At 45.8% G+C, this 27344-nt stretch overlaps 1 protein-coding gene and 1 pseudogene across 1 annotated transcript in view; one reads left to right on the forward strand and one right to left on the reverse strand.

The window, feature by feature from the left end:
* The window catches only part of LOC147896672 (paramyosin-like protein), a 157080-nt gene that overhangs the window by 98833 nt on the left and 30903 nt on the right, over positions 1-27344 (reverse strand). The gene's annotated exons all lie outside the window — the stretch shown is intronic.
* Positions 5218-25389, forward strand: LOC147896673 (uncharacterized; annotated as a pseudogene).

The following is a 27344-nucleotide window of genomic DNA, read 5'->3' on the forward strand; positions in this document are numbered from 1 at the left end:
GTCATGGTGGCACATGTTCATCCAAAAGGATATAGCCACCTATGAATGTACAAGGGATGTCAGATCATGTAACAAAGGGAATTTACACTTGTCGGAAGACTTCGAACTTGGGACGAGGAAGTGCCTTTGTAAACATATTTGCTATGTTGTCCTCTGTGGGAAGATAGGACAACTCTATGTCTCCTGCTGACAACCGCTCCCGAACATAATGATAGTGAAAATCAATATGCTTGGTACGCGCATGAAACACTAGGTTACGCGCAATGGCCAAAGCACTCTGGCTGTCAGTGTAGACAATAGTGGAGGATGTTTGGCAAATACCAAGATCTGTAAGTAACTGTCGAAGCCAAACACACTCTACTGTAGTGGTGAAAGCTGCCCTGTACTCAGCCTCACAGCTAGACGTGGCAACTGTTGGTTGCTTCTTGCTGAGCCAAGAGATACATGAATTGCCAAGCAAAAAACAATTGCCAGTATGTGACACTCTGGTGTCGAAACATCCTACCCAGTCACTATCCGTGTAAGCATGCATGGTAAGTGAACCCTGATCACCATAGAAGAGGGCTAAATCCTGAGTGCCTCTGAGATATCTGAAGACTCTCTTCACTGCCTGCCAATGCTGTGAACTGAGCATGTGCATGAATCTGCTAAGCTGAGATACTGCATACTGCAAGTCAGGTCTAGTGTGACATAAATAAATAAGGCATCCAACAGCCTGCTGATAAAGAGTGATATCACATGGTGGGCTCCCATCATGAGCTGAGAATTTGAAGCCAGGGTCTACTGGAGTAGAGATTGGCTTGCAATCCTCAAACTGAAAACGATCAAGGAGCTGTCCAGTATACTTGGACTGAGACATCATGATACCCCCCTCAACATGAGCAAACTGAATGCCCAAATAATAACGGAGTCGTCCCATGTCTGACATGTCAAAAATCTGCTGCAAATCAGCCTTGAAAGCTGCAATTTGCTGAGTATCTGGGCCCGTGATGAGCATATCATCCACATATAAAATCAGCACTAAAAAATCAGATCCACTCCCACGGACATAAAGAGTGGGTTCTGTGGAACTATTCTGAAAACCAAGGGATCGTAAGTGTGCATGAATTTTGGCATACCATGCCCTGGGTGCCTGCTTCAAACCATAAAGGGCTTTTCTAAGCCGGCATACCTTATTTTCAGAAATAACAACCTCAAAGCCAGGAGGTTGTGTGACATAGACTTCTTCCTGCAGATCCCCATGAAGAAAAGCGGTCTTGATGTCAAGTTGGTGCACTTGCCAATGATGATGGGCTGCAATGGCAATGACACATCGAATGGTAGTAATCCTGGATGTGGGAGCAAATGTCTCCTCAAAGTCAATGCCTTGTTGTTGGGCATACCCTTTTGCAACAAGACGGGCTTGTATCGATCTATGCTGCCATCAGATTTCCTTTTTAATTTGTAGACCCACCGCGTTCCAATGGCGTGCTTGCCGGGAGGGAGATCTACTAATTCCCATGTGTCATTTTTGGCAATAGATTGTAACTCAGCTCTCATTGCATCCATCCACTGTTTGCTGTCAAAAGCATCTTTATGGCACAGAGGCTCTTCATTGCAAGCTGTAGCAAGGAGTGCAAACTCAAGAAAGTGACCATGCTGTCTATTCCCTGATCTTGTCCGGGCAGCAAAAGGCTGATCTTGTTTGCTGTCCCTCAATGTATCAAGAAGCCATCTAAGAACTTGCCTTTGCTATCTATTGACAGCTCTTTCTTCAATGACTACATCATGAGTAGTGGGATCATTTTGTGCCGGAAGAGAAACCTGCAAATCAGCATGAGGTTGTGGCTAATTAGTGCTTAGTGGAGGGCCTGCAGGAGGCTCATGTTGCTGGTCAAAATCCTATTCTGATGATGGCAGAGGTAACCAAGATTCAAAGGCATCAAACATGTCAACATCTGGCTTTGCTTTGCAGTCCACAAGAGGAGAAGCTGAATGTTCAGCAAAGATCACATCTCTACTGACAATAATCTTCCCAGTATTTGGTTGATATAACCGATACCCTCTGCTCTCCTAGCTGTAACCAATAAATATGCATTTGATTGCCTTGTCATCAAGCTTATGTCTCAGCTGAGATGGTACATGAACATATGCAAGAGACCCAAAAACTCTCATGTGTGAAAGTGAAGGCTTCCTGCCTTTCCATGCTTCATAAGGTGTAATAGTCTTCAATGCCCGTGTAGGTGATCTATTCAGCACATAGTTGGCACACATTACTGCATCAAGCCAAAATTTATTAGGCAAAGATTTGGCCTTAAGCATGCATCTGGCCATCTCCATTGTGGACCTGTTTTTCCTTTCAAAAACAGGATTCTGCTAAGGAGTGTAAGGAGTAGTGCATGAATGAATAATGCCCCGTGAGGACAAAAATGCATCAAACTCCTTTGACATATACTCACCCCCCCTATCTGTGTTGAGGGTGACAAGCTTGCTTCCTTATTCATTCTCAACCATATTCAGCCATTTCTGAAAGCATAAGAAAACTTCAGATTTGGCCTTTAAAGGATATACCCAGCAATATCTTGTGAAATCATCAATGACAGTCATGAAATACTTATACCCCCCAATGGCATTTGTCCTCATTGGGCCACAGACATCACTGTGTACTAGCTGCAATTTCCTTTGTGAGAGTTTTGGACAATTCTTTTGAAAAGGAAATCGATGCATCTTACTCAAAAGACAACCCTCACACACATGTTTGGAAAGTGTGTGAGTCTGAGGTACATCATTTGCCATCTGCTGTGAATGTAGCTTTGCAAGAGCTCTATAATTGAGATGGCCCATTCTCTCATGCCAAAGATGAGTTTCAGCAAGTTGTGAATCTGAAATAGCCAATGCTTCAATAGAAAGTGCAGCTGGATGATGATCAAGGTGATAAAGCCCTTTTTGCAAAGTGCCAGTGAGAACTATGGCATTGTCATCACAAAGATCATAAACTAGACATCTGTAGCCATCAAAAATTACTCTAAAACCTGAAGTTGCAATTGCTGAAATTGAAATCAAGTTGACTTCAATGCTAGGCACAAAAAGAACATTTGTCAGAGTGACAGGATGGCTGGAAATGGATGTGAGCTGCACATCTCCAGCTCCTTTTACAGCATATGAAGCATTATTAGCACATGTTACAGTCCCCCCTCGAGGTGCATCAACTAGAGAATGAAACAACTATCTGCAAGAAGTGACATGCTTGGAAGCACCACTGTCAAAGTACCAGGACTAAGCATCATTAGCAGTAAAGAATGCATCAGCTTTGGATGGATCAAATGAGCAATGGACAGCCCATACCCAATCATCCTAAAGAGCATGTGCATGTGAAGCATCTTCTGGATCATGGGATTCAATACCATGTGAGGCATTAACTGTCAATCCTGCTTTCTTTTTCTCTGAAGCAATGCGCTTCCTGCATTCTGAAATGTCATGTCCAGGCTTGCGACAATAGTTGCATCTTTTCTTCTTTACCTTATCTGCTGTATTTTTAGATGCATGGGAGGAATTGCAGCTGCTATGCGCAGATTTTGGCTTGCCCATAGGCTTGGAAGCCTTGCCTCTTCCTATCTGCTGTGAAGCAAATGCATGATCAGGAATAATGGCTTGTCTGTTAGCTCTACTTTGCTCTTCCTGCAAAAGCAAAGTAACTAGCTGATCAAAAGAATAGTGGTCTGGATTACCCATGGCCACTAATCGAAGGGTTGTAACAAATCCTTGATATGTATCTGGCAGTCCATTCAATGTGGTACTGACAAGCTGTGAATTTGGCACCACCTCATCAATGTTGGCAAGCTGTTCCATGAGGTCCTTGACCTTTGTCAAGTATGCTTCCATTGACTCACCTTCATTCATATTGACTTCCTATAATTGCCTTCTCAAATATGCAACACGAGCTTCATTGCGAATCTGATAGAGAGAAGCCAATTTATCCCAAGCATCCTTTGCTGTCCTGCAAGACCGGATGTGTGGAATAATGATTCTCTTGCATGATAAAGCAATGCATGAATGTGCATTTGCATCTCTTGCATCCCATCTTGATTGTTCTTGAGTTGGAAGAGCAGCAGCAAGAGTGCTAGAGGAAGAGGCATCAGGAAGAGTATCCCCTGCAGAAGGACCAGCAGTAGAGGCAAACACTGTAGCATTGGCTGGCCTCAGATCAGGCCCAGAAACAATATTCCACAAATGCTTTGCAACAAGAATATGTTTCATGAGATAAGACCACATCGGATAGTTGGTGCCATCCAACTTATCATCTGCATGAAGAACTCCAAATAAATCTTGATTGTTCCCAGCCATAGCAAATGTGATACCCTGAAAAAGACCTGAAAACCCAAAAGCCTCAAGGCTATCACTGCAAAAAGCTGGCTGTCCCAAAAATGACAGCAAATATCTGCAAATTTCAGACCCAAATCAAAGGGCAAATGCAGATCTGACCCAAATATGACTGTGACAGGCAATGTTCACTGCAAAAACAACAAATTTCGCAAAAGCCGCAAATTTATTGAGGGCAAATAGGCCAAAAAGAGGGCAAATGCAGAAAAGCCCCAAATTTTGCTGAAATTTTTGCCAATGTGGCCCAATGTATGCAAATCTGACTCAATATGTAACTTAATATCCTGCAATCTGACCCAATGTACTGCAATCTAAACAAGAAATTGCAGACCAAATCCCAAAACTTCAATATTTTTGCAAGAAATTGCAACCAAAGGAGGTGAAAAGAACTGAAAGCCCCAACTTTGCCAATGTCCTACAAAAGTCCCAAATTGCACAAGTTGTTGACGGCTGATTTGCAGGTGAAACCGTATGGAAGAACGTACAGAGCAGATACGTGGCTGTCCAATGTACGGTATGCAAGTACGGTAGCTGTACGGTGTACAATGCAAGTACGTGGGTGTACGACGTACGGCAGCACATGTACGTTGTACGGAGCAATACGTGGCTGTCCAATGTACGGTGCGGAATATGCGCGATGTACGGATCAAGTACGACGCAATGTACGAAACGTAGGTGTACGGCGACGCTGGTATCCATACATGCAGTACGGAACGCAGTGTACGGCGACGTAGATATCCGTACGTGACAGTACAGACGTCTGGTGTGCACGCTGTACGGTGGCGTAGGTAGATCTGAGATCTGTATGAGGTTGCGGAAGCTGAGCGCCTGGATCTGCAGCACAAAAAATGGCAACTGATGGCCACGGGTGCTGAAGGAGACCTCGAAAAAGCTGCAGCAGGGCCTAGAAGTAGTTGCCTCTGCTGGAAAGCAGCAATAAGGTAAGTTATGGTGACAAAAATGGCTCTGGAAGCCTTAGACAGCAGTTGAAGATCCTTGAACAGACTGGAGATGTGACGACCAGTAGAGCAACAGCCTCCCAATGAGCAATGGAGGACTCGGGGGGCTGAGGAGATCTGGAAGACAAAAGCAATACCCGCTTTGATACCACTGTAGGATCGGATAGAAGAGAGAGAGAGTGCAGGTAACGAAGAGTCGCAGAAGAACACCTGTCACGTCAAATCTTAGATAATGAAAAACATCTAAGTACAAGGTACTTGTACCTAGACCTAGGACTAAGTGTCCTAGGTGTCACATAGGACTAAGTGTCCTATGTGGCCTAAAAGGCACTAACACTACAAGTGCCTACACTTATGCCTACAAGGCACATACCATGGCCTATAGGGCATCACTAGAACCACCAGAAGATGGCCTACAATATAGTCTCTTTTTGTTTTGATAGACGGCAAATCAATATGATGGCCGACATCAATGGCCTGGTGGCCAACTTTTGTAATCCATGGATATAAAATAAAGACAAGCATGTTCCACTTCATGATGTACTTCATGTCTTTTCTTTGTCTTTATTATTTTGCAATGCGATGGAGGTTAAGGATATGTTGAGTGAGCCAAATTGAGTGCTAAACTGTGCTTCATTCAACCTAAATTTTAATCTATTTCATGTTCTTTTAAGAATGTTCATAAGAAGGGAACGTCATTTTTAAGGAAACCATACATGCTGACATTTCAGTTTTTAATATTAATGGAAATATGAAATACTTGGACAGCCATAAATGTACATCACAATTAGCTCATTCCATGGATTTGAACTATAACCAATGGATTGTGGACTTACTAGCTAGCTATGGATTTAACCTAGGATGAAATACCAGCTAGAGCTTGCATGTCATGCTGTAATTTCAGATTGTGAAGCTCACGTTGATGCTCTAGATATGCCCTCAGTGGACTCTGAGGAGGCTCAGCCTCTCCAAGATTGTTAGCTGAATTTTCAGATGTCTTTCTGATTAAATTGCCTTTACCTCCTCAGCGAAGGTAGATCATAAGATTGAGCTTCTGCTGGGAGCTCAACGTGTATCTGAGCAAGCATATAGGTCAAGTCTCAAGGAAGAAGTTAAAATTGCTAGGCAATTGGCAGAACATGTTAGGATGGGACATATTTGACCAGCAAATCCACTTGAGGAGCAACAGTGATTTGGGTGGGGGAGAAAGGATAGATCCATTCGAATGTGTGTGGATTATAAGTGTCCTAACAAGGTGACTATTAAGAATAAATATCCTTCACCTCAGATGGATAACCTTTTTGATCGTTTCCATTGTGCAATATATTTCACTAAACTCAATCTTCAGAATAGGACTAGGGAAGAAGATGTCCCTAAAACTGGTTTTCGTTATATGGGATGGGCATTAGGGGTTCCTAGTGTTACCATTTGGACTCACTATCTTCAGAATAGGATTACGGAAGAAGATGTCCCTAAAACTGGTTTTGATTACATGGGATGGGCATTAGGGGTCCCTAGTGTTACCATTTAGACTCACAAATGTGCCTACTACTTTCCTACAGATGATGAATAATATTTTTCGTCCATATTTGGGAAAGTTCATCATCATGATTTTAGATATCCTTAAGTACTTCTGTAATGCTTCAGAATTGTGTGGTCAAAAAGCGAGATGGTTTGAGCTTATGCAAGACATCGATCTTGAAATATGTTATAAATAATGTGGTGGTAGGTTTCTTGAGTCACATTGAATATGTGAATACTTTGTGTTTCACTAAGATCCAATCTGCCCTCTTTAAGGTTTGTATGTACTCAATCCATATCTCATCCATATTTGGCAACACATCTAGGTTGAGGCATGCCCAAATAAATCAAATGGTTCAAACTCAAGGGAAAAGAAATGGGAAGGCATTTCCATGGATTTATTAGTTGGCTTACCATGAACTAACCACAGTCATGAACTAACCACGGGCATGATGCCATTAGGGTGGTGGTGGATATACTTACCAGGATGGCCAAGTTCATTCCAATGTGCCTATAGGCTTCTTTTTGGCGTGCTTGTAGGCTGCATACACCTCCCCCTCCCCTTCTTCCCTTCCCTTTTCTCCTTTCCATCTCCCTTTCCTCCCCTCCCTTTTGCCTTTTCCTCTTCGATTAGCAGTTAACGATCTTTGTCAGACAAAGGGTTTGGATCCAAAAGCTGACCGGACAGAGGAGCTCATATGGTAGCGCCCTTGACTTCCCGTCACGAGCATCCCTGCACTAGGGTGCATTGTGACACACAATCGGGCCCAAGATATTTTGTCATACGAGCAGTTCGGGTCACCAAGGCGACGTATTGGGAGGTATCCACCTAGAAACAAGTTCAGAAGAGGGAAATGTCAGGTATGCACCAGTGCCAGGCACAAGGGCCAGCGACAATTGGCTACACAATCACCATCTCGCAGCCTTCAAATTGCAGCATATTTTCAGAATTTTTGGGTCATTCCAGCAGCTGACTTCAAGGCCAAGTGGGTTGCCCAGAGTCAACCAAAAAGGATTGACCCGGCCGAGGCAAGTCGATCAACCGACCCTACAGGTTAGTCAACCGACCCTACAGGTTAGTCAACCGACCCTACAAGTCAGTCAACCGACTGGTCTAGTTTGCTTCAGAGTGTAGCTCTATCTCCAATAGACGCAATTAGGGGAGTTTTCTCAGCTCAATTTTGTATGCCGATTTGGCACTCATATACAACAGTAGTCAGGGCATTTATGCCAGCATTATAAGTAAAGCAGTGTACTAGAGTTAGAAAGACCTCTAGTGTCTCTCATGCTTGACTTCTCCTTTTGCATTATCTATTTTCCGCACAGCATGTTACACTGCCTCATCCATCTAGGTTTCCCACTCCCCTGTGGAAGGCTATACTTTCTCTTTAGGATCGAGCAGTGGTGGGGCGCATTTTTTGCCTTTCCCTCCCACGATGACAAGTTCAAAATTGGGTCCAAGAGAGCTTAGCCTTAGAATGTGACCACATCCAAAATGTCAACATCTATGGAGGGGGGTGTTTCTACTCCAACTAAGCTCACTGGACACCACTCAGGCTTTGGCAAAGCAAAGCCCCGCCTACCTTGAACCCCATTTTGTTTTCTTCATCCCTTGGTACCACAGGTTCATGGTGGATGACATGGAAACGACTCATCATGTATCAAGGTATCCCATTATGCTATGCTTCCTAGGCCCCCCACGGAGTACAAATCTATTTTGTAATCCATAAGGCCTATTTCGGCAGTCCTAGAGGTCCTAACTACAATTAGCTTCAGCACTCTCAGGGGTGGGCAGGTGCTTCCACTCTCACGGGTGGGCAAGTGCTTCCACTTGCACTTTCAAGACCCTCAAACCAAGGCCCTCTTGTTCAACTCCTTGCTCCGGCCAGCTGGGATCTTCTTGGGGGCCAGATCTCTCAAATCCAAAGAGGCTCGGGTGTAGTGTCTCTAGGTTCTAATGTCATCACGGATGATTCGCAATAAGCCGTCAATTCCCCACCAAGTCATTCAGGCCGAGTTTGGATCGTCTCCACTACAGCTTGATGCAACATTCCAGGTCATCACGTATCTATACCGTGTCACAGGGTATGAGGACTGCACTTCAAGATGCCACAAACTACCATGGCTAGCATTGTCCTCCTCTATGGCCCTAGCAGCACCTAGAGATGCTGGTACGCCCACACAGGCAAGTGGTTCAAGAGATTGGGGTTCCAAATACATAGACTTCTCCCCTTCCAATACAGCATTGACTTGCCGTTCTTCCCACTTGGGTACCACAAGGTCAACCAAGTCATACGCGAGGACCTACTACAGCTACAAACATTCAGGACCTCGTTGGAACTGAGTGAGCTCCTAGTGAAGCTTGGCTTCTCCAGAGATTACTGCCTACGTATTTCTCACGAGGGTTTTATTGATCCTCCTCCATACACTCGGATTCACCGCCCCTACTCACTGAGGCTCTCTATTTGGGTAGTTTCGGGTTTCTCCACATCGACTTCGCATTGAGATTGGACAAGCTGAGGGAGTAGGCAGGGAGAGGCGCCTAAGTACCTTGTGTGAGCTACAGGAGATCGAGTCAAAGGAGCATTTCATCTTCATATGCCTAGTGTACTACGAAATCCGAGGCCACTTTTATTGTCTCTTCAGAGAGAGCTTCAGGCTACTCTCCCGCTTCCTTGCCTTTCCACACCAACGATGCCTGGCCACCTCATCCATGAGGCAGTTAGACATAGAGATCGTCTACTCACTTTGTACTTTGATAACATATGATGATAGTGGTGATAGGGAGGGTCATACCGAAGTTATGCTATGACTCCATATTGATGTTCTTATGGCTATGTAGCATGCAACATGTAGTATTGGGTGTTGATGCTCGTTTAGTAGCTCGACCCTTTCAGCTTGTTTGTATAAGGTTTCTCATAGTCTCATAGACCCATCGGTCTTCCAAAGACTTTAATAAACTTTCTTCAGCTTGTTTGTATCAAGTTTCTCGTAGTCTAATAGACCCATCGGGCTTTCGAAGACTTTAATAAACTTTCTTTCTTTCTTTCTTTCTCATGACAAAGTCCCGAAGGTGTGCTTGATTGTGGATAACTCAAACATTCTACCAAAAGAGATACTTTTGGATCCTGATCAAAGGCGTCTTCAAGCAGAGGGTCAAGGCCGAGCAATGTCTTTGCTGTAGACAAATGGGCCACCTAGCCAAGGTTTTCCTACACCTCACGAGCCGCCCTCCCCCTCCCCCTCAGGTCCCTCTAGACCACCCTCAGCAAGAGTGTAGGGAAAGTAGGACCTACTCCCAGTCAGGAGCCTCAACCTCCTCAGTGGAAAAACCCCTTGGTTACCCCATCAAAGGGCGTTTGGATTAGGGTGGAAGGAAAGACAATAGCAAGTGAGCAGCAAAGAATCATAGAAGACGAACCCGTTAGTGGGAATAGACGAAGATGAAACCTCATCCAAAGGCCTCCGCACAAGGAGGGCAATTTGAGCGGCCTGACTCAAAGCGCCCGATCTCCTTGTAGAGGGAGGAGTTCTTTGATCTCCCACCAGAGAGTGTCATAGGACACAAGGCAAGCTCCTTTGGCACAAATTAACAGCTTCAAAGCCTGCAAGAGACCCCTCCCTCTGCATCTCTCCCTCCTCTCCTCCGCCTCCACCTTGAGCCTCACTCCCCGCTCCTCAACCACTTAACCCTTCACCCCATCCCCGCACTCCCTCCCTTCTTCAGACCATCTCAATGTGGAAAACATGTCATCCCTCTATCAACCACGTTGCCATGTCCCAAGTGAAGCCTTGTTGGATCCGTCGCATCCTAGCCACTATCTTGAGGGAGCCCTACCAAATCATATGAACCAATGGACAATTCCACAAGCAGTGAACTAGCATCTCAAGGTCCCTGCCGTCACAACCGTGACAGACCCCATCTACCCTCATCTCCCATAACCATGGTCCTATGGGCAAACCTCTGTAAGCTACCAGCCAGAAGAAGTAGGAAATCTTCCTCAGTAGAGGTTGATCCATATGCAAGACGAAAACTTAGTGAGGACCTGCCACTCAAGCCATTGCTACTCTTCTGAGGAGATCCAAGCCGCCGCATCTAGCTGAAGTCATCTACTAATGCAAGTGTATAAAAGGCTCTTTTCTTTGGAAAAAGGAGGAAAACAGGTTATTTAGTTTGTATTGTTTACCGTCTGAAATTGTCGCATTGATCATGATCCCAAGTTTATGGGTCACTGCTGGTGCAAGAGTTCAAGAAATTGGATACAAAGTCAAGTACGAGTTCAACTGATCATCCTGAATTAGATGAACAAATGGAGCACGTGAATCAAATCTTTAAGGATATGGTGAAGCTTATGTCTCACAGAAGCAAATGCAAACAATAGCAAAAATCATTCTGCCAGTAAGTTGAGTCCATTCATGTTCAGGTATGGATTTCAGCCAAAGTCTCTGTGGAGTAAGGTTCAAGCAACTATTACTGATATCTTCCAATTGTTGCAGCAAGATACGTTGCAACTTGCGAAGGAGAACCTTCACAGCACTTAAGACAGACCTCAAATTTTATGGAAAACAAAAGCACAGCCCCGTGTATATGTAGCCAGCCGGTTACTTCATGTAAAGATTCCTAAGGATTCTCATGCATTACGAGATAGCAAACTTTACAAACTAGCAGCACGATATTACGGGCCCCATCATGTGGCTCGCATAATAAATAATGTTGCTATGAGCTGGAGTTACCTCTTGGTGTTTTTCACATCAGCCACCTAAAAGACGGGTTGGGCCATGCTGAGTTTAGTTTGTTCGCTTGGAGGACCTCACGTTACATCCCTCATGATTTGGATTATAGGGGAAGACCTCTCAAGAATAGGGAGCTAAAATGGTTTTTGATTATAGGGAAAGACCTCTCAAGAATAGGATAGTTCCTCAGCTTGGAAGGACTGCATACGTCATGACAACTCTTGAGAGAGTGCCGCATCTTTGCAAGAGCAATTTCCTTGCCGAAAACTTCCTAGTGTAAGGTTGTTTTGTGGTGGAAGAAAAGTTACGACTACCAGATCATGACATGAGCGGGCAATATGATGGGGTTAGTGTTATAGAATTCATAGCCAAAGAGTTTGTGAGAGATGTGATGTGTTTGTGTGTTGTACTAGGAGGTGTTGTACTAGGAGATCTAGTACTAGTTTATGTGTGAGTCATGTGTGAGTGCCATGTGTCACTATAGGACCTGCCCATATGCACTTGGTGCAAGTGTGTGAGTGTGTAGCCTATAAAGGCTTGTACTTCACTTGCCTCATTTAGTGATGATGATGAATAAATGAAAGCCTTCTATGGTTTCTACATTTGTGTATCATTTCTTCACTCCCTAGCCTATCTCTCTCTCTCCCTAGCCTATCTCCCGCCTACAGCTCCCTCCCCGCCTAGCCTCGCCTGCAGCTCCATCCCCGCCTAGCTTCCCTCCCAATCTAGCCTCGCCGCCAGCAGCTCCCTCCCTCGCCCGCTGCCTCCTCCGTCCGCTGCCTCTTCCGACCCTCCGCTCCTGCTGCTCCCCCCCTGCCTGCAGCTCCTTCGCCTGCTGCCTTCTCTCCCCCGCTTCTGCTCCACCCTCCCTCTCTGCTCACGCTGCCTTGCCATCGCGCTTGCTCACGCTGCTGCTCACGTTGCCTTGCCATCGCACCAGCACACTACTCCATCTTGGAGGACCTTTCAACCTTTGACCCAAGCCCTCTACCATAATGAAGGACAAAGGGGGATGAGGACAGGGACTCACTTAGGCGGGAGACCCTTCCGTCCAAATATACATACACGAGGAGATGGGGAAGGGAAATGGTGACAAGGGAAAAACACAAAAGCAACTCAACTTGGAGGACTTCAACAAACGCAACAACCGGAGCGGTTTGACAGTGGACAACACTCTTACCAAGAAGAAAGGGGCCCACCCGGAGCCCATGCTGCTCACCACAGCCTCGACCACTATGATTACCACCACCACTTCACCACCATCATCCGCATCCGCCTCATCATCTACGCCACCTCTCCCCTCTCCCTCTCCTGCATCATCATCACAGGCCTCCTCCCAAGTAGCCCCATCGACCACGGCTCCACAGTACTTCTCCCTCGTATCCCCTCTACCTCTCAGTCAACCACCCTTCATCGCCTCGTCCGGCCTCACTACTCCTACACACCACTCCCACCCAAATCACGTTGTCCCCACCCTCAGTACAGCCTCAACAGCCCACCTTCATTCCAGCCCCTCTCGAGATCTAGTTCCCACCCGGACCAGGATATCTTAGGCCCCCACCAGATGCTTGGGACTCCCTATTGGCTGAGATACGTAGCATCCGGGCCCGTCAGGCAGATCTGACACATTACGCTCAGGAGTAGGCCCGCATTATACATGAGCAGGGCACCCTTATCCAAGGGCTCGGACACAACATCACACAGCTCCAATAGGAGCTCGGGACCCTAAGAGCGACGCCTGGAGGGACCCCAGTCAAAGAGATGGAGGCACAGATAGCCATGATACAGTCGGCTATAGCAGAGACAACTAGATGGGTGGACGTGGTGAAATGGGAGCCCGCAAAGGCAACCATTTCAGCCACCATACAGGAGCAGCAGCAAAGGGCTTCGAAGGCCCTCAACATCCCGATTCGAGGGATCACGTGAGACAGCACCAACACCACAACAACGCCCATGGAGGAGGCGATCGCCTTTGTGACCACCACCATGGGGGTCCCCGACCACGGCATAGAGGGAGCATGGCGTGTTGGGAGAGACCCCAACCAAGAGCAGCCCCTAGTCATCCACTTCAAAGATTCACATGCTCGACTAGCGACACTCCGATGTCGAGCCGCTCTACGAGAGCATCCCACCCTGTCCATGGATGAGGATTTGACACCACTACAGATTGAGGAGCGACGAGTTCTTCTCCAGCAACGGGATGTTCCCGCAAGGAGGGGAAATGGGCCGTGGTCCGAGATGGTAGGTTGTTGACCGGCACCCGTCTGGCTCCCACCCGTGCCCCCTAGGGGGGACGGGGACTATGAGACTCAGGTTTTCGAGACCCTAACCTGCACCATTTGGAATTGTAATGGTACCTTATGGTCAGACCCAGGGAACTTCTCGGAATCTTACACAGGACGAGACATAGTCTTTTACATGGAGACACACCAGAGCCCAGATCGTCCACTACCGATAGTCAGTGGCTATACATGGGAGTCAGCCTTCAGGGATGAGACGAGGGATACAGGAGAGTTCGAGGATCAAGTAGGGTCGCAGCATTATACAGGTCTTCTCTCGCTGGAGCAATCTCCGTTGAGAGGAAGGATGCACACTCCCGATTCATGTGGATCCGGAACCGATGCACGGCCACTCGTGACCTTTTCATAGCAATATGCTACTACCCGCCAGACACATCCCACTTCGCCAGAGTTGCGCGACAGGAGGGTGAGACATCGCCATATGCACCCTTACATCCGGATATCCTAGACCTTTCAGCTCGCGAGGAAGTTCTCCTTAATGGGGACTTCAACGCCAGGACAAGCACATGTCAGGCACCACTCCTGGACTTCCGAGATGACTCTATCATGCTACCAGACATGGACCTACACGGAGCAAGTATGACCAAGATCTCATCGGACCGACATGGGCCTATTACACCATATGGACACACGCTCCTTGACCTAGAAGGGATGCATGATCTCATCATCTACAACGGGCTTGACCCATGGCCCTCCTCAGGTGGTTTTACTTGCTTTCCACATGGGGAGGGGACTAGTGTGGTAGATTACATCATGGGATCCCCTATCTTCACCTCACGTATCACCGACTTTACCGTAGCACCACTCCCTCCAGGAGTTGATCACACATACCTGTGGGGGTTAAAGGTCACTGTGCCTTTACCCCGGTTAGGGTGGTTCTGCACCCACCAAAACTTGTGTGGCTCTCTGTTTCTCTCTCTCCCTCTTTCGTTCTTGCTTCCGTTGAGAGCACTCTCAACTGGTATCAGAGCCGGGTGATCTAGCTGAGCATGCGTGAATGCTTGAAGCTCAGCAGCTCTGTGAGAGGAAGGAGAAGCTCTGTGGGAAGCTTTGTGGGTGACTTTACTTGCATCCGAGTGTGCAGAGACCTTGGAGGAACCTTTGGAAAAGTCACTTTGGCTTTGCGAAGTGGTTTTGAGAGCCTATTAAGTGTTTTCAAAGAAAAAGTCATTTTTCGAGCTTTTCCCTGTTTCGTTCGACGACAGAGACTCCATATTGACTTGTAGAGGCAACTATTGCTTGCTTTTGGTGTCCACTTCACTTCAGGAGCTTGGAAACACCTTCATTCTTGAATTTGGGATCATTTCATTGGATTTCTGACTCACTGTGTCAGTTCCTGCGTTTTTTGCTCGGGTATTGGAACTCAAGTTTGGAGCAACCATTTGCAGATCTGTCAGTTCCGGTGGACTCAGGAGGTCCTAAAACTTCTATGTTGCTCATCATTCGCACTCCGGTGGAGTTTACAAACAGCTCTGTTTCCAAAAACGTTTTTCAGTCCGTGTGTTGGACCCAGTGATTGAGACCACGGTTTCCAAAACCGTCTGTCCCATTGCGTTCCGGACGCCCAAAAACCCCTACTTATCAGTTCTTGCGCAATTCGGTGGAGGATTTTCAGAGTTATAGATCTCTGTGTATTCGATTTCGTCTCTCTGTTATGCATTTTTCATTCTAAGGTTTTGAAACCTTAGATTTATGCCACATGGCAGTGGATAAGTGTTGACTCCCATTTCTCACTCATCGGTTGGGATTTTGGAGTTCTGGCAGAAGAGAGATATTTGCAGATTTTCTTACTGAGTCTGATTATGCAATGGCGCCCATGTTTTGAGGCATCTCAGGTTCTATTTTCATTGGCGGTCATTACCGTGGGACTATGATTTCTTGAGCATACCTTATGCAAATCACTCTCGTTGCAGTTTGAGCAGTGTGCGCTCATTCGTGGTATGCATTGGGTTGCAATGGATGATTTATAGGCCATTTGGATGCATTGCGGTCCTTATTGGATGCGCTGATAGGCCCAAATTGCCTTGTGGGATGCTATTTTTTATGGACGCTTTGCACATGGATGCTATTTTATGCTGAGGGACAGCTTTGACACATTGCAGGTGATGGACTGATAGTGCTATGCTCTCTTGGATGAGATATTATTGATGAATATGCCAGTGGACGGTGTTTATGCTTGAGTCATTTGGCACTTATTGGCATTTTCTTTTGGGCCAGATTTGCTCATATGGATGCATAGTATATGCACATGAGTCAGATGCATCTTTTGATGCTTTGAGCTTCGAGTTTTGGTGATATTTCACTCTATTGTGGCATACACATTTGGGTGCACCTGGTATTTGGTGTGATTCTCTCTTGCAGGCACTAGCATTTGGGATTTTGTTTTATTTGCATTATGGCATCCTCTTCCATGTTTGAAAAGGAGTTTTTCAACATTAAAAAGTTTGATGGGACAAACTTTTCTTTATGGAAAGAACAGATAAGGGATGTGCTTATTCAAAAGAAGCAGATTAAACCCTTGGCAGGGATTGAAGCTAAGCCTGCAAATATGTCTGAGGATGATTGGAATGAGTTGGATGCATTAGCAAAGTCTACTATTAGACTTCATCTTGCAGAGTCAGTTTATTTCACAGTAGCAAATGAGCAGACTACGGAAGATTTGTGGAAGAAACTGTGTGCCACTTATGAGAAGGAAACTGCCTCTAATAAAGTTTACCTCATGAAGAGGTTGTTTGAGCTGCAGATGAAGGAAGGGGTCTCCATTGCTTCTCACTTGAATGAATTCAATATTATTTTCAGCCAGCTTCAGGCTCAAAAAATGAATTTTGATGCGGAGACTAAGGCAATATTTCTCTTATGTTCATTGCCATCCTCATGGGATACCTTCCGTACAGCTGTCAGTAACTCTGCACCTGGTGGAGTACTGAAATTTGATGATGTTGTGGGTAGCTTGTTGGCCAAGGAGATTAGACGGAAGTCTATGGATGGCAACAAGCAGGATGCAGCCTTAAATGTGCAAAGGGGCAGATCACAGTTCAGGGGGAAGTCCCAAGAAAGCGGGAAGTCTCGTAGCAAATCTAGGGCACGAAACATTGAGTGTTACCACTGTGGCAAGAAGGGCCATATGAAAAAGAATTGCTACAAGCTGAAAAGAGAGCAAAAGGATAAGAAAAAGAAAGCAAATTGGGGTGCAAATCAAAAGGAAGAGAGTCCAAGGGAGGACAAAGGAAAAGTGAAGATCGAGGAGATCAATGCAGTCACACATGATAGTGACAATGACGTTCTCTTCATGTCTAGTTTATCTGCAGAGTTGCTTACCACTTCAGATGATGCATATTCCAAGGATTGGATTTTGGATTCTGGTGCTTCATTCCATGTTACTCCCCATAGGAAACGGTTCTCCACTTATGACAGTGGAAAGACAGGTTGTGTGCATCTTGGAAATGACTATGCATGTGACATAGTGGGAGCAGGTGACATAAAGTTTTCTTTTGCAAATGGATCTGCATTTGTTTTGAAACATGTGAGACATGTGCCTAAGCTGACCAAGAGTCTTATTTCAGTGGGTCAGCTAGATGATGCTGGTTTTCACACCACTTTTGGCTTTCAGAGTTGGAAAATTTAGAAGGGCTCTATGCCTTTGGCCAGGGGTGCCAAGTGTGGGACTTTGTATCCCTTACATGTATCAGGGGTATTTGACCATGTTGTTGCAATAACCGAGCAGCCAAGCACTTCTTTGTGGCATTGCAGGTTGGGGCACATGAGCCAGAATGGAATGAAACTGTTATGCCGTTTGGGTTATGTACCGCATTTGAGTTTCTCTAATTTTGAATTTTGTGAGCATTGTCTCTATGGGAAGCAGACTAAATCAGCCCATAAAAGAAGGGGAAAGAAAGAGTTTGAAATGCTTGATTTGGTGCATTCAGACGTATGTGGTCCCATGCCTACACGGTCATTAGGCGGGGCTGAATACTATGTGACATTCATTGATGATGCAACTAGGAAAGTGTGGGCTTATGCTATAGCTCAGAAGAGTGATGTGTTCCAGGTATTTCAGAAATGGCTGGCCTTGGTTGAGAATTAGTCAGGTAGAATGCTTAAATGCCTACGGACTGACAATGGTGGAGAGTATCTCTCTCATGACTTTCAGCATTTCTGTGATACACGTGGGATTAAGAGGGAGCTCACATCCCCTCGTACTGCAGAGCAAAATCCAATTGCAGAAAAGATGAACCGTACCATTCAAGAAAGGTTGCAATGCATGCTTTCCAATGCAAGTCTTTCTGGTGGTTTTTGGGCTGAGGCAATGAAGACTGCAGTGCATGTGATCAATAGATCACCTAGTAAGAGTTTGAATGGTGGTATTCCTGAAGAGGCATGGAGTGGCAAGAAGCCCTCTTACTCTCATTTGCGTATATTTGGGTGTGAGGCATATGCACATGTGCCAAAAAAGAGCTTCGAAAGAAGCTAGATCCTAAGTCTAGGAAATGCATCTTTTTGGGTTATGGTGAAAGTGGACAGATGGGCTATCGTCTCTGGGGTCCAGAAGCAAAGAAGATCATACGCAGCCATGATGTAGTCTTCAATGAGAAGAAGATGCATAAGACACCCATGAGGGATGTGGAAATGAGAAGAATCACTTTCCAGGATGTGAATCCACCTGCATATGTTGATAGACAGCAAGCTGTTCATGCACCAAATGTGCAAGAAATGGTACCACCAAGTACTCCCACAGGTATACAATCAAGGGTAGATGATGGATCATCTATTGGTGGAAATGATGAGCCAAATGTGGCTGATATGCAGGTGGTACAGCAAGCTGAAATGCCCTTGAGAAGATCATCTAGAGTGTCTAGACCACCTGATAGGTTTGTTCCAGGGGTAGACTATGTGATGCTTACTGATTGCGAGGAGCCTTCTTGCTACAAAGAGGCTATGATGCGCGAGGATCAACGCAAGTGGGAGTATGCTATGCAATCAGAGATGAGTTCACTTATGAAGAATAAGACTTGGGACTTGGTTTCTTTGCCACATGGAAAAAAAGCATTGCCATGTAAATGGGTTTACAAAATGAAGGTCACAGGTGATGATGTGCCTAGGTACAAGGCCCGTTTGGTCGCTAAAGGGTTCAAGCAAGAGAAGGGTGTGGACTTTGATGAGATATTCTCTCCGGTTGTGAAGATGACCACACTTAGATGCATGCTTGGACTAGTGGCATCAGAGGATATGGAGCTTATGCAGATGGATGTCAAGACAGCTTTCTTGCATGAATATTTGCATGAGGAAATTTACATGGTGCAGCCGGAAGGCTTTGAAGAAAAGGGCAAAGAGCATTTAGTTTGCAAGCTGAAGAAGAGTCTCTATGGTCTTAAGCAAGCGCCTAGAGAATGGTATCAGAAGTTTGATGCTTTCATTCGGTCCCAGGGTTTTAGAAGGAGTGAAATTGATCACTGCCTCTACACTAAAAGGGCTAAGGATAATAGCCTGATAATCCTAGCACTATATGTGGATGATATGCTATTGGCTAGCAAGAATACTTATGAGCTAGATGCATTAAAGGCCAAGTTGCATGAGGCCTTTGATATGAAGGATTTGGGATTTGCAGGTCATATTCTTGGTATGCGCATCACGCGTGATCGGAGTAGGAAACTCCTTTGGCTTTCACAAAAAGAGTATGTTACAAAAGTATTGCAGCATTTCAATATGGAGGGGGGGACGGCAGTGAGTACTCCATTGCCTCCATATGTGAAACTGAGTCATACAGATAGTCCCAAATCAGATGAGGAAAGGGCCATGATGGCCAAGGTTCCTTATGCATCAGCAGTTGGTAGTCTTATGTATGCTATGATAGCTACTAGACCAGACATTGCATTTGTAGTGGGAGTTGTTAGCCAATATATGGCTAATCCAAGAAAGAGGCATTGGGAGGCAGTTAAGTGCATCATGAGGTACATGAAGGGTACCAAGAAGATGTGCATCTGCTTTGGTAGAGGAGACATGCGTGTACTTGGGTACACAGATTCAGACTATGCAGGGCATGTGGATAGTAGGAGATCCACTTCTGGTTATGTGTTCACCTTTGCAGGTGGTGCAGTGTCGTGGATGTCTCGTGCACAAAAGTGCGTTGCTTTGTCTACCACAGAGGCTCAGTATGTTGTAGCCACAGAGGGTTGCAAGGAGGCTATATGGCTTGATCGGCTAGTGGGAGATTTGGGGATTCATACAGGTGTACCGACATTGCATAGTAATTCCATGAGTGCTATTCAGCTAGCACGGAATCCGGTCTTTCATGCAAAAACCAAACACATTGAGGCCAGGTACCATTTCATCAGGGAGGTATTTGAGGACAAGCGCATAGAGCTTGTCAAGGTTCATACAGATGATAACCCTGCAGATATGCTGACGAAGAGTCTACCTAGTCAACGGTTTGAGTATTGTCGTGTATTGATGGACATTGGATAGTATGCTCACTAGTTATTCTCCCTTAAAGGCACATTGTCCTTTAAGTGGGAGGTTGTGGGGGTTAAAGGTCACTGTGCCTTTACCCCGGTTATGTACAATACTCAAACACATATATAAATGAATGAAAAAGAAGATTAGGGTGGTTCTGCACCCACCAAAACTTGTGTGGCTCTCTGTTTCTCTCTCTCCCTCTTCCGTTCTTGCTTCCGTTGAGAGCACTCTCAATACCTATTCTTCACTATCGCCACCTCACGCTTAGCCACACCACACACACCACATAGGACGCACGACACCTACCACGACATACACTTTGATCACAGCCTCTCCCCTGCCTACTCACGACGCCTAAATAGACTCCTAACCTACATCGGTCACATACCACTCATAGAGGACCGTGCTGCCCTAATTAGCCGCACACTCCACGAGGCTGTCCTCCAAGTCTTTCCCCACACCACGGGGTCCACTAGACCACCACCTCTTGGTTCTGTACCCTGCAACAACTGGTACGATGCGAAGTGCAAGGCTTCTCGCCGACAACTCCAACTTGAAACCAGGTGTCATCTCCTGAACACACCAGACATAGTACGCAAGTACAGATGTCTCGTACGTCGGAAGAAGCAGGCATTTCTTCGTCGAAATGAGGAGCTGCTGCTGAACATCTAGTACAGCAACAACTCTAAGGAATTTTGGCAGAGATTCCTTGAGCGTAGGTCTCCATCACCCCTTACCAACACGAGAGTTTCGCACACATATGCACGCCATCTTTATGATGTCCCACACTAGCCTACTCCAGATTTCATGCACATACCTCGCCCATAGTCACAATGAAACGCGTTTCATTGAATTTGAAACATTTCGAAACGTGCAGCACGTTTCGAAACGTTTCATGTTCAATGAAACGTGGCTAGGGTACTGTAATCCTAAGCTTAGATAAAAATTTGTAGAGGTGAAATCTCCCGTACGGCGGCGTGCATGTGCAGGTGACAACCTTGCTCTTCGATTACCTGCAAATCCAAGCCCATGAGCCTCGACTAGGCCATCCCTTGCGCACAACTGTCAACAACTAGCCATGCAGGGTCTAGGGGCTTTTTGACGACACCTGCAGGCTGCGCCGCTAGCTATCTCCAAGCGTCGGCAGAATCGCAGATTGCAAGGCTCAAGCGCCCTGGCCCCTATGCAATACGTGCACACTACAAGCTAGCAAGCAAGTACCACGGTCCACGAGCAGCAATCGATTGCATTATCTACTCCAACGCCAATTGAACGACAAACAGGAGCGCCCAAGTGCATCGTGGACGCAGGTTCGTTAGCTGTACATGCATGACGATAGTAGGTTGTAGCCCCTTTTGTTCGTGGATTCACAAGCCTCTTTGGTTCGTATACAGCTCGCTGGCCTTTTGTTCGTTGGCAGAATTTCTACGTGCTCCTTCTTGCCATGTGTCGTTGCGTTGGAGCCTGGCAAGTAGATTGTTGCATGCATGATGCTACTAATTGCCAGCTAGCTAGCTATTAGCTAGCTGCTGTGAGCATTGGAAGCAGTTGGCTGGTCATGTTCATTAGTATACGTAATACGTATTACTTACTACTACATTCACGATTCACAATACAAAATTTATTGTAATTTGTCTTGCAAGCTTGAAGCAACAAATAATCAAAGGGATTATTGGTTGTCTCGCAGGTCAAAGACTCGCAGTGTCAGAGGGCTACAGAGTAACCTGTAACCAGTTCCAACTTCCAAGGACTTAGGATAGTATAGCTTAGAGATGGGGCGAGCAAAGGACATTGTTTGGGAGCAAGTGCATGTGGAGCAACAGTATGGTGCTTCGGGTTCGAAACAATGGAAGTGTAAGCATTGTGGTGGCTCATTTTGTGGTAGTGGACCTCGTGTAAGGGCACATCTTCTTGGTATCACTGGAAAGGGTGTCAATCCATGTGTAGGAGAAGTTCCAGATGATGTAATTCTTTCCTTGGGAGGCACACCAAGTGGCCCGTCAAAGAGGGCACGAGTTGAGGCCTCATCAGCACTAGTAGGTCCTGGATCTCCTCCCAGAAGTCCCGTTATATCTATGACATCTGGACCCCCTCCTCCACTTTCACCACCTACACAAGGGGCTTCTTTTTCTATTGGTAGTGCTTCACATGTGGTGAAAAAAAGGAGAAATGCATCCTCGACCATGAAAATGATATTTGATGGGCATGGTACTTTGTATAGGCCTTAAAGTGGGTTACATGAAGTCTCATGAAAAGTACCATGCCCTTCAGATACTTGCACACTCAAATGAGACACCCCAATGAGTGTTTTTTAACCCTATTGCATGACGAGTGGTGAGAAAGTCCTCGACCATCCAAATGAGATTCGACAGGTTTGGTATTTTGTACATTCCTTGAATGGGTGAGGTCAAGTCCCATAAAAAGTACCATGCATCTTTGGCCATGGATTATACTTCACAAAGTACCATGCATCCCCAACCATGCATGGGACTTAAAGTGGGTGAGATAAAAGCCCTCTGGTTCATTAACCATGCACGGGCCTTAAAGTGGGCAAGATTAAGTCCCTTTGCATTATCAACCATGCAAATGGGTGAGGTTAAGCCCCACAAAAAGCACCATGCATCCTTGACCATGCATTATACTTCACAAAGTTCCATGCATCCCCAACCATGCATGGGACTTCGGTGAGATTAAGGCCCTTTGCATCATTAACCATGCATGGGCCTTAAAGTGGTCAAGATTAAGTCCCTTTGCATTATTAACCATGAAAATGAAATCCAATGATCATGGTATTTTGCACATGCCTTAAAGTGGACAATATTATGACCTAAGCAAAGTGGCATACTCATCATCAACTTGCACGGGCATCAGTGCGAGTTGTGAAGCCTCCAAGGTTTCCAAATTCAACCAGGTTACCACCCAGGCCAGGGACTTTACGAGCCAGTTGGGTCACAACTTTGCTTGCATCTGCTCGTCGGGCAACTCGCAAGCTCTTTTTTGAGTGTGACCTTTCCTTTAACCTTGCTCGTACTCCAGCTTTTCAGGAGTTCGTTCAGGCAGTGGCCAAGGCTGGCCCTTCATTTAGGGCTCCATCTTCAGAGACTTTACGCACTCGGGAGCTGAAAGCAGAGGTCTTGCAAGTTGAGAAGGAGCTGCAGCCTATTAAGGCATCATGGGCTAGATACGGGTGCTCCATTTTGTGTGATGGGTGGTCAGATACCAGGAGGCACCCGCTCATTAACATTCTTGTATCATCTTGCGTGGGTACTATGTTTTTGAGATCCATAGATGCATCAAATGAATCTCATACAGGTGAGTACATTTACAGCCACATTAAGAAGGCAGTAGAGGATGTGGGGCCTCAGAATGTAGTACAGGTGGTTACAGATAATGCAAGTAACTGTCAGCGCATGGATGCGCTACTTGAGAGTGACTATCCGCATATCTTTTGGACTCCCTGTGCTGCACACAGTTTGGATCTTCTTATAGAGGACATAGGGAAGCTTCCTTGGATTTCCTCGGTGGTTGACAAGGCACGGAGCATGGTGACTTTCTTGACAAGGAAGCATAGAGCCCTTGCAATTTTTCGGCAACATAGCTCCCATGAGATTCTGAAGCCCTCAAAGACCCGCTTTGCCTATCTCTTTATAGTCTTGTCACGCTTGGTAAAGGTGAAGCCTAACTTAAGGCGCATGGTAGTCAGTGAGGAATGGTTGAGCTGGGATAAGTCCAGCAAACCAAAGGCACGTGCCTTTGAGGACATTGTGTTTGATGGTGATTTTTGGCATGCAGCTGAGGAGATTGTGGGGATTGTGCAGCCCCTTTTCAGTACCCTTCGACTTGTTGATAGAGAAGGATGCACAATTGGACTCGTGTATGAGTTCATGGAGAAGGTTGGAGAGGCATTGAAAGGGTGCACATGGCTTGATGCAACAAGGTAAATGCAAATCAGGAATCTTGACTTTTCAATTCACTGTTGGCTGCAATTAATTTTCTTATTTGCAGCTTTAAGGAATTGCATGTATGATGTTACATTTGTATTTAGAATCTAGAATCTAGATTCTAGGCTTGCAGCAACCTAAATATATTTCATTTGCACCCTACAGAGAGCAAGAGATTATGGCCTTGTGGGAAAAAAGATGGACATGGTTCCATAGGCCTATTCATGCAGTAGCACACATTTTGCATCCTCTATGGAGGAGGGAGGACCAATCGGATGATGCTGAGTTGACTGCAGGGTGGACAGGTTTCCTTGAACGTGCATATCAAGATGCAATATTGCAAGATGCTTTGGAGGACCAACTCCTCTCATTTAGGAACTCCTTTGGGGAGTTTGGATCAGCTTGTGCATGTCTCCGTGATGGTCAGTTGAGGCCTGTTACCTGGTGGGAGAAGTATGGTCGGGGCAAACGGAGTTGAAGCGCATTGCCCTCCGAGTCCTTTCACAAGATTGCTCATCTAGCGCCTGTGAAAGGAATTGGAGTGTGTTCTCACTTATACACACTAAAAAAAGGAATAGACTAGGCACTGGACAACTTGACAGGTAATTCATAATTTTGTGTGTGAGCACTCGGGCCTCGGCATATCTATTTTCTTTTATATGCACTCAGCACACAGTTCATTATTAGCATTTGAATTATAGTTATGCTACAACCTACATGTATTTACTGTTAATTCATTTGGTGTATGGTAGGCTTGTATATGTCCATGCCAATCTACGACTTATTCGACGAATGAAGACCATTGAAGGTCCACAGGAGGTGGATCCTGATAAGATACGTATCCTTCATCCTATGCATGAGGATGATGATGCATATGCATTCATTGCTGAGGAGCGGGCATCGTTGGCACGTGCCACACGATCTCAGGCAGACAGACGAGCAGGGAGAACAGAACCAACTTTAATAGCAGCTGCTCCAGAAGAACAGGAGACCTCCTCATCATCAGAAGAGGATTCATCCACTTCTGCAGATTCTGATAGTGATGATGGGGAGGAGGAGGAGGAGGGGGCTGAGGGCCAGGGAGAAGATGCCCAAGCACCTACAGATCTTGATTCTTGCTGATTAACTTGCTACTTTCTTTCAGATTTCAGTAGAGTTTGAACTTTAGTTTTGTTTGAAATTTAAAGTTGATGCCTTCACTCTTGACTCTTGAGTTATGTAATCTAGGTTCTAGTCTATAGACTAGCAGACTATTTACAAGAGTGAAACTGAGAACTTGATTTATGTCCAGACTCCATGGTTGTGATTCCTGAACTTGTGAAAACTGAAATATGATAAAGTTTAAGGCTTGAGCTTGTAAATTGTAATCTGAAATCTGATTTTTTGCGACCTATCTAGATTCTAGTATCTACTCAACTGAAATCTAATTTCTAAAATTTAAAGGCTTAATTGAGCTTTGTAATCTAGACTCTATTCTAATTTCTAGCATTGGCCATTATAGGCTTGTTGATAAAGTTGAAGGCTTGATTGAGCTTTCTAATCTGGAGTCTATAATCTATTCTACCATTGGCCATTATAGGCTTTCTGTCAAGTCTTTTTCTATGTTTTTAGCTAGTTTTGCACAGTTTTGGCATACCAAATGTATGCATGCATAAAATTTATATTTTTTAGACCCAAAAAATACAATTTGGTTTTTTGAAACTTCACCTATTTTTTTGAAACGTTTTGAAACGTTTCAAAACGTTTCACGTTTCAACATTCTGAAACGTTTCATTGAACTATGACCTCGCCCCACCACTTGCACGTTGTTCACCAGAGGGGGAGTCAAGGACGCGACATTGAAACTACACAATGGCCGAGCTAAGGACCACGAGGGGCTATGCACTGAGTTTATCCCATATGGGATCGACACGTTAGCCCCGATCCTAGCAAAGCTATTCAATGACGATGTTTGCCTTGGCTTCGCCCACACTTGGACACTCAACACCATCACCTCCATCCACAAGGCAAGGGATCCCATGAACCCAAGTAACTACAGGACTATCATGATTGGACATGTGATGTCCAAGATCTATGCACAAGTATTGGATGCGTCGATCAACTTGTCCGCAGAGATGAGAGGGCTCAGAGCAGAGGGTCAGGTCGGTTTTAGGCGAGACCATCGAACTATGGATCACATACTCACACTCAGGAGTGTCATAGAGGAGGCCAGATCACGGAAGGAGAGGGTATATTGCTGCTTTGTGGATTTCCGCAAAGCCTTTGACACAGTAACTCGAGCTCGACTCATCACACGCCTACAGGCACTAGGAGATCATTTGGGCAGTCATGGCACTTTATGAGAGTGTCTCAGGCCGAGTTCGAACAGGCGCAAGTTGGACAAATGAGATCTTCAGCACCATAGGGGTCAAACAGGGTTGTCCCTTATCACCAACCCTGTTTGGCCTCTACATCGACGAGCTTGAGACTTTCATGGATGACGTGGCAGTCTTGTTGTCCACACCCGAGGGGCTCCAACGACACATAGATGCACTGCAGGCTTTTTGTTTATCCCATGATTTGGAGGTCAACCTTGGCAAGACCAAGGTCATGATCTTTAACACCTCTGGAGCAGTCATGCACCGGGAGCAGTTCACTTTCGGTGGGTCACCAGTTGAGATCGTGTCCTCATACACTTGGGGATTATCTTCTTCGGCCCAATCTTCACGATGAGACCAACGATGCAGACCAGACTGAGCAGGGGATACGCATCACTGGCTCGGCTAGAGAGACAGTGCTTACACTCCCACTTCCGGGACTCTCGGACCAAGGCTCTTCTCTTCGACTCCTTGGTCCGACCAGCCGGTATGTATGGCAGCCCTTGTTGGGGACCTGACATGTCAGATATAGAGTGGACACGGGTGGAGCACCTGCAGATCCTTATGCTCTCACGGATGATCCGAGGGAAACCATCTGTAACACATCATATCATTCAGGCCGAGTTTGGTGCTTCTCCACTCCAGCTAGATGCAGCATTTCCGACCATCACATATCTACACCGGGTTAGATCATATGGGGACTGCACATCAGGGAGACAG

Source organism: Dipteris shenzhenensis, chromosome 11, assembly GCF_047967505.1.
Source record: "Dipteris shenzhenensis isolate YYH24624 ecotype China chromosome 11, Dip_SZ_1.0, whole genome shotgun sequence".
NCBI classification, from domain to species: Eukaryota; Viridiplantae; Streptophyta; class Polypodiopsida; order Gleicheniales; family Dipteridaceae; genus Dipteris; species Dipteris shenzhenensis.